Source organism: Asparagus officinalis, chromosome 4 (assembly GCF_001876935.1).
Source record: "Asparagus officinalis chromosome 4, Aspof.V1, whole genome shotgun sequence".
Taxonomy (NCBI): domain Eukaryota; kingdom Viridiplantae; phylum Streptophyta; class Magnoliopsida; order Asparagales; family Asparagaceae; genus Asparagus; species Asparagus officinalis.
In genome coordinates, this window is record NC_033797.1 from 115,966,375 (window position 1) to 115,974,506 (window position 8,132).

The following is an 8,132-nucleotide window of genomic DNA, read 5'->3' on the forward strand; positions in this document are numbered from 1 at the left end:
AATCTTTTGGGCTTTTCTGCTACTTTTTTAAGTTCTGATATTTTACTACAAATGTGAAATTTCTGGAAGTCTATTTGGGTTGCTTTAAAGTTTCGGTGATTTTTACCCAAAATATGTAATCTTTGAAAGGCTTTTGGTATTCTGCCAATTTTGTAACTTCCATGGACTTTTCTGCAAATCTACAATTTTCAGAAGTATTTTAATTATTTCCTTAATATTTATATCCTGAGGAGTTTTCTATAAGAATCACCAAAGATTGTGAAGTCTCTGATGGTCTTTTCGTAAATTTTTTTTTACTGATTTGGGATTTAGGGTTGCACTTATAAAAAGTATGGGTTCATTTGAATTTTTCATTTAATTATTTGATAATTTATTTTTTTTAATTTAACATGAATTAGCATTTAATCATTAAATGATTGATAATTATTATAATTGAAAATTATCAAATTTGAGAGGACAAAAGAGGTGAGGAAAAGTTCTGACATAGCAATTATATGTAATATAGATATAAATATGGGAAAATTTACAAAATAGACCGTTTTTATAAAGTAATTAGCGAAATAGACCGTTTTTAAAAGTAATTATGGGAAAATTTACAAAATAGACCGTTTTTATAAAGTAATTAGCGAAATAGACCGTTTTTAAAAGTAATTAGCAAAATAGACCGTTTTTTGGCAAAAGAGGTCGATTTTAAAAAAGGGTTCAGAAAACATACGGGACTACTAGTCCCGTATGTTTAAACTCACTCAGAAAATATACGGGACTATTAGTCCCGTATATTTTCTGTTTGTTAACAAAACATACGGGACTAGTAGTCCCGTATGTTTTCTGAACCCTTTTTCAAAATCGACCTCTTTTACCAAAAAACGGTCTATTTTGCTAATTACTTGTTGGTTAGCAAATAAATCAGAAAATAAATAGCCTGTTCATAATAAAAGCACCTTAAGCTTACTTGAATCTATTGAAACAAGACACCAAGTAAAGACAAGGGTTAAACTTACCGAGAAGCTAACTTATCAGGGAAAGTAAATGAACCAAATATGAAAGTAACCTCACTTTTCACATCAAACTTGCCACAATTTTCTTTCAATCATCCAAACAAAATTCGCGTGCAGAAAATAATAAGTTTTTTCTTGTGGGGGAAAAAGCAATTTAAATATTTTACGTCCATTTAACTCTCAATCTCCAAGACTCCCGCTGAGCCCACCGCCCACAAACAGCACCTGAAGGACAATTTCAATTTCCTTTCCGGACAAAGTCAAATCTCATCACAAACTACAATCTCAACATTGAGCAAATCTCACTATCTACTCACAAAATATTTTCTCTCTGGACTTCTGTATCTTTCATTCTTATATATATCACTCTTCTTTTTTCTCACCTCAACTGTTCAAATCAAAGCAGCCATAAAAAAGTATCACACAAGCTTAGCAGCAGGATAAGGTTCTCAAAATTAGATCACAAATCTTATCCCCTTTCCGTCTCCTCTTTCTATCCACCTCTCCACTCTCCTCCTCAAAACTTGAAGCTCATCCACTTTCATCTTCAAATAACTGCGTGTCCTCGCTTGCATCCTCATTGCCCACATTTTGCTTTCTCTACCGTCTCTTGATCAGTCTCGAGCCAAATCTGTGCGAAAACTCGTTTCTTCTCGGAGCGAAGGAGACCCTTGTGCTCAAAAATTCCATACCCATTTCCTCTCTGCTCAGGAAACAGAAGCAAAGCAAGGCAAAATATCAGTCCTATTGGCTTCTGGAACCAGATACCATTTCAAGCAAAACGACCAAATGCCACAAAGCTAAAGCAAAGCTCATACCTTTGTTCCAACTCATTTTCGATATACAATAGGGCAGGCACCTGCTCTTTATTCTCTTTGAAAAGAATTTGAACCTGAGAACCTCAAAAAGACCACCTCTTTCTCCCAAGAATTTGAACCTGAGAAGCTCAAAAAGACCCTCTCTCTTTTCCCCCAAGAACCAGATACTCCCTACCTATAAAAAGAAGGTAATGCCTCTCTTCTTATATCAGCCCGCACAAGAATTTTCCTGTCAACTGAATAAATAAATAAATAATTGAACCTGAGAACCTTAAAAAAGACCTCTCTTTCTTTCAAGAATCAGACACCTCCTATATCAGCCTGCACCAGAAATAAAAAACTGTTGATCAGTACAAAGGGAGGAACATTAGTGCTCAAGAAAAATCAGTATCAGAAAATATCATTTGAGCCAACAGTTTGGTAATTGAAGAGAGATTCTTGATGGAGAATAACAACCAACAACCCTCCTATATCAGCCTGCACCAGAAATAAAAAACTGTTGATCAGTACAAAGGGAGGAACATTAGTGCTCAAGAAAAATCAGTATCAGAAAATATCATTTGAGCCAACAGTTTGGTAATTGAAGAGAGATTCTTGATGGAGAATAACAACCAACAACAATGACTTCAAGAACCATCAGCTCCCCCTCGCCCGCATCAAGAAGATCATGAAGGCCGATGAGGACGTTCGGATGATCTCTGCAGAGGCGCCCATCCTCTTTGCCAAGGCCTGCGAGCTCTTCATCCTTGAGCTCACCATCCGTTCATGGCTACATGCTGAGGAGAACAAGAGACGAACCCTCCAGAAGAACGATATTGCTGCAGCCATAACAAGAACCGATATCTTTGACTTTCTTGTTGATATTGTACCGATACAATATGGGTACCGATGAAGAAGAAGATGATAGGGGCCCAAACACCAAGGAGGTGAACTCAACTCAAATCGGGTCTGAGTCCCGAGATTGGCGCTTTCCTATCATTGACTACGTCCAATATGGCATCTTGCCGGAGGATGTAAAAGAAAAAGAATCTATTCGCCGAAGAGCACCACGGTTCTTTTACAATATCGAGACCCGTACGTTATACCGCCGGGGGTATGACGATTTGCTCCTCCGATGCCTTTCGAACGAAGAAGCAAAAGAAGTGCTTAAGGAAGCGCACGAAGGAGAATGCGGTGCGCATCAGCCTGGTCCCAAGCTATATGATCGAATCAGAAGAATGGGATATTATTGGCCAACAATGGTACGTGACGCAATCGAATATGCACGAGAATGTCACGCCTGTCAAGTGCATGCAAATTATATGCACCAACCGCCAGAACGATTACACACATCAACTACATCCTGGCCATTCGAGACTTGGGGTATGGACATTGTCGGTCCAATTTTTCCCCCTTCAGTCAAAGGTGATCGGTTTATTCTCGCTATCACTGACTACTTTTCAAAGTGGGCTGAGGCGATTCCGCTTAAGGAAGTGAAGACGAATAACGTCATCAACTTCATCAAGCATCATGTCATATACCGACACGGCGTGCCGAGACGGATCATCCACGATAACGGTCCACAGTTCATAAGCAACGCTTTCATCAGGTTTTGTGATAAATTCAAGATCGAGGATGTATCATCAACAGCGTATTATCCAGCTGCAAACGGATTAGCTGAAGCTTTCAATAAGACGATCATTAAGATCCTGTCTAAGCTCGTGAAGACCAACAAACGAGACTGGGACGATAAACTTGGGGAGGCACTCTGGGCTTATCGCACCACCATACGCACTCCTACGGGAGCTACTCCGTACTCGTTAGTATATGGATGCGAAGCGGTGCTACCTTTGGAAATTCAAATTCCCTCCCTTCGGATCGCTCTCGCAACGGAGATGACGACCGAAGAACAACATCAGAAGCGTCTCGAAGAGCTCGAGAGGCTGGATGAAAAGCGCTTGGAAGCTCAACAACACATCGAGTTCTACCAGGCTAGGATGTCCAGGGCTTTTGACAAAAGAGTCCGCCGAAGAAGCTTCAAGGAAGGAGATTTGGTCCTCGCTGCTCGTCGACCAATAATCCTCACCTCCAAGATGAAAGGTAAATTTGAACCTAAGTGGGAAGGACCGTTTGTAATAGACACAGTCTATTCAAACGGCGCTTACCGTCTGATTTCCCTAGAGGGCGCCAGGCAATTAATGCCAATAAATGGGAAGTTCCTGAAAAAGTACTATCCCTAGTACATTCAGGATAACCCATTTACCGGGAAGTTCCTCGGAGAATATTACACTCAATATTCTAGAGGATAACCCAAAATCATTGTCTCCACCAAAATCCCTCACTGATCAGTTCCAATTGACAGTGGGTCCACAAAAAATGTCCATATGACCTTCTTGACTCTTTCCATAGACAAGAAGGTCCCCTTTCAGATCGGATTCTCCTTTCGATAAACGAAAGAACTCCTTTCTTTTCTCTTTGGTCAAGCCTTCCCATGGTTATAGCCAAAGTTGAAATTCCACTTCGATAAACGAAGAACCCATTTTCAGTTTAGATAACTCATCCTATAAAAGGCAAGTTTATCTAAATTTTCCAGATTCTCGGAGTGGACACCCCACTTCTAGTTTCTTCCTCGCTGGAAATAGAATATAAAATTCTTCCTTTCCAGGATCAGGGAATAGAATATAAAATTCTTCCTTCCTTGTTTTCGGGTTCGCCTTCACCCTAAAAGAAGACCGGGAAATAGAATATAAAATTCTGCCTTTCCCGCATCGATCTTTTCCGAAATTTATCAATTTAGGATTCATCCTAGGAAGTTTATCCCGAATCCTAAGCAGGGATAAGTCTGCGCCTGACACGCGCTGCCGGTTAGTTCTTAACCGTTTAAAAAGAACACCCGTTCACATATTCGACATTGTGACAGGTTGTTATTAATAACACCAGAATCCATGCCTTACACGCATGGGGAATTTCATCCCGAATCCTAAGAAAGGATATGCCGATGCCTAACACGCATCGTCGGTTTAGTCTTTTTCCGTAGAAAAAGACACCAGAGTTCGATTCTGGGGTATTCTATCCTGAAACCTAAGCAAGGATAAGTCTGCGCTTAACCCGCGCTGCCGGTTAGTTCTTAACCGTTGAAAAGAACACTCGCCCGCATATTCAACATTGCGGCAGGCTGTTATTAATAACACCAAAATCCATGCCTTACACGCATGGGGAATTTCATCCTGAATCCTAAGAAAGGATATGCCGACGCCTAACACGCGTCGCCGGTTTAGTCTTTTTCCGAACAAAAAGACACCAGAGTCCGATTCTGGGGTATTTTATCCCGAAGCCTAAGTAGGGATAAAGTCAACACCTAACACGTGTTGCCGGGTAGCCTATTCCCGTAACAATGGCGAAGTCTATGTATTCGACATCATAGCACGAAGTCTAAGGGAGTTCATTCCCTTAGCACAACGTTACATGCGGAACGGATTCCGATAATCCGCATGCTAGCCCGACTCAAACGGTAGTCGGTAAAGGCTAATCAAACCCGTTGAAGGCTGGGGGTTAGCCAAAAATCCTAAAGTCAACACCTAACACGTGTCGCCGGGTAGCCTATTCCCGTAACAATGGCGAAGTCTATGTATTCGACATCATAGCACGAAGTCTAAGGGAGTTCATTCCCTTAGCACAACGTTACATGCGGAACGGATTCCGATAATCCGCATGCTAGCCCGACTCAAACGGTAGTCGGTAAAGGCTAATCAAATCCGTTGAAGGCTGGGGGTTAGCCAAAAATCCTAAAGTCAACACCTAACACGTGTCGCCGGGTAGCCTATTCCCGTAACAATGGCGAAGTCTATGTATTCGACATCATAGCACAAAGTCTCGGAGAATTCAATCTCCGAGCATAACGTTACATGCGAACGGATTTAAACAATCCGCATGCTAGCCCGACTCAAACGGTAGTCGGTAAAGGCTCATCAAACCCGTTGATGGCTGAGGGTTTGCCAAAAATCCTATGAGTATTGTGGTCAATCATTTCAAATGGAATGACGAATCATAATAAAGACGAAAGCAAGTTTCACTAAGAGAATCAAAAGTCAAAGTGTTCAGCAAACAAAATCATACATCAAGACCATGACCAAAAATCTGCTGACTGATCTTAGAAAGCTTCTCATCATAAGCTTGCCTAAGTTCAGCCCTGATGGACTCCTCGGTGGTGGCTGAAGTCCTCGCAGCGATCTCTTCTGTCTCGGCTAGCTTCTGCTCCAGGGATCTCAACTCATCAGATAAAGCAGTGTGGGTTTGCTGATCCTGTGCTTTCGTCATCTGAAGAATATCCAAAGTCTCCTCTTTTTCACGGAGTGTTCTTCTGAGCTGGTCTATCTCGGTCGCACAGGAGGTAATAGAAAGATCGAGCTCGGCAAGCGAAGATAATCTAGTAGCAAGGCTCGTCTTAACTCGATCTACTCGGCCCCGCTGCATCTGAATCTCGAGCTCAGTAAAAATCTGAGTCTCGCGTGATGACTGTAAGCGGGTGTCCAGCTCGGTAGCAATAAATGAGGAGGCACCTGCATCTCGGAGCTCACGAAACATCTGAAGCTCATGCTCTAGGCAATCAAGGTCATCAACTATAGCCTGTGCCAAATCTGGATGTCCCGCTTCCCTTATCAAATTGACTTTAGAATCAAGGAAAGGCTTGAATTGGCGAAGAGAAAGTCCACCATGGAAAAGCTTGCCAATCATAGCATTCATGAAAGAGAAGAAGGAGCGGACTTCTATGCAGATGACAATCTTCTCAGGATCATCATCAGATAACAACTCCCTCGCCAGAATATGAAGACGAGAAGAATTCCCTGCACGATAAAAAAAAGATAAAACCGTCAGAAAAAGACCTTGAAAAGTAAATAAATAGTATTCATACCCTCTTGAGTCACTGGGGGTGATGGAGGTGTAACGGCTGGGGGGGGGGAAAGATAAAGATAAAACCGTCAGAAAAAGACCTTGAAGAGTAAATAAATAGTATTCATACCCTCTTGAGTCACTGGGGGTGGTGGAGGTGTAACGGCTGGGGGTGTATCAACTGGTGTAGTTGGTCCCATAGCCGGCTCAACAGGGTCATTCTCAACAAAAACTCCTGTTAAATACAAGTCAGAATTCTCAGAGGCATCACATTATAGCTGCATTAGTCAAAATTGGCTAGTCCTATAATTAATTTGGGAGGAGGCATATACCTTCGAAAGAATCATCCTCAAGATTCTTATCGAACGTAGGCTCGGAAAATATATCTCCGGGTAACTGGCCATCAAATTGAGGAGAGCTATACATGAAGTGGAGTGTAGGAGTCTCCGCGATCAAGCCTTCCTCGTCAAAATCATCAATAGAGAAATCTGACGTAAAAGAATATAAGTACCAAAGAAGAATAAAGAGACTACAACCAACAGAAATGAGTTACCCCTCATGGATGTGTTAGCCTCTTTATTCTCAAAATCCACGTATGCCTCCTGCAAGTTATCTGAAGAAGCAAGATGTACAGAGATGATTAGAGGATGCACAAATTCTTTTGTATACCATCTAAAAGATACATTGTCAATAGTAGATGTACCTGGATCTGCGGAATCAGGTCCTACATTGCTATCCTCCCTAATGTCGGCAACCCCTGTAGGCCTTTTTAACTGGGGCAGCGGGTCAGGCTCACCAGGAGACACAGGAACGGAATCGGGACTCATTTCGCTCTCTCCACGCTCTCCTATATAGATGGAAAAGCATGAGTCAATGTTCCGAATAACCAAGAAGGTGGTTTACAAAGTAGATGTTACCTCCGTCACTAGCAGGATCATCACCAGCCAAGTCCATATCAGATGCTCGGGAAGCTGCACGCGGCTTGCGGGCTAATCTCTTCCGCCTAGTAGCAGGGACAATAATCGAAGGTCTCGCCTGGGGAGGGGGACGGAACTCTTCATCCTGGTCAACTGTGGTCCCTGAAACATCAAACCATAGTCAGTTTCAATATTTCTAGAAGATGGAAGGAAAAGATGAATAGCAAACCTCGCTCGGAAAAGTCTTCATAACCTTCAGGATCTCCGCCTGAAGCCTCGTCTGCGGAATGAAAGGTCTTCTTTCCCTCTTCGTCAATCCGACGAGTCTTGTTCCGTGTCCTCTGTGATCGGGCATTTTCCCAAATCCTACGGGAATCAACCTGAGAAGCTTCCTCGGCCTCTAGCTCTGCAATCGGCTTCACGGGGATGGTCTTGTTGGCTGCTAACAACCACTTGCAGCTTAAGAAAGTAAGGTTCAACTGCCGATCAGCACTCGGGAGACTGAATTTAGCACCAGTACAGCCAGTCAC

The 8,132-nt window shown here is 42.4% G+C and overlaps 2 long non-coding RNA genes across 3 annotated transcripts; both read right to left on the reverse strand.

The window, feature by feature from the left end:
- On the reverse strand, positions 1,111-2,286 carry LOC109838011. Of its 2 annotated transcripts, XR_002246543.1 has the most exons (3): positions 2,087-2,286; positions 1,817-1,991; positions 1,111-1,701 (listed from the first exon to the last, which is right to left on the reverse strand). It is a non-coding gene; the product is annotated as an uncharacterized LOC109838011 (long non-coding RNA). The 2 variants fall into 2 exon arrangements; XR_002246542.1 differs by having other exon boundaries at positions 1,817-2,286.
- On the reverse strand, positions 7,269-7,644 carry LOC109836107. The gene is made up of 3 exons (XR_002245835.1): positions 7,603-7,644; positions 7,389-7,532; positions 7,269-7,298 (listed from the first exon to the last, which is right to left on the reverse strand). It is a non-coding gene; the product is annotated as an uncharacterized LOC109836107 (long non-coding RNA).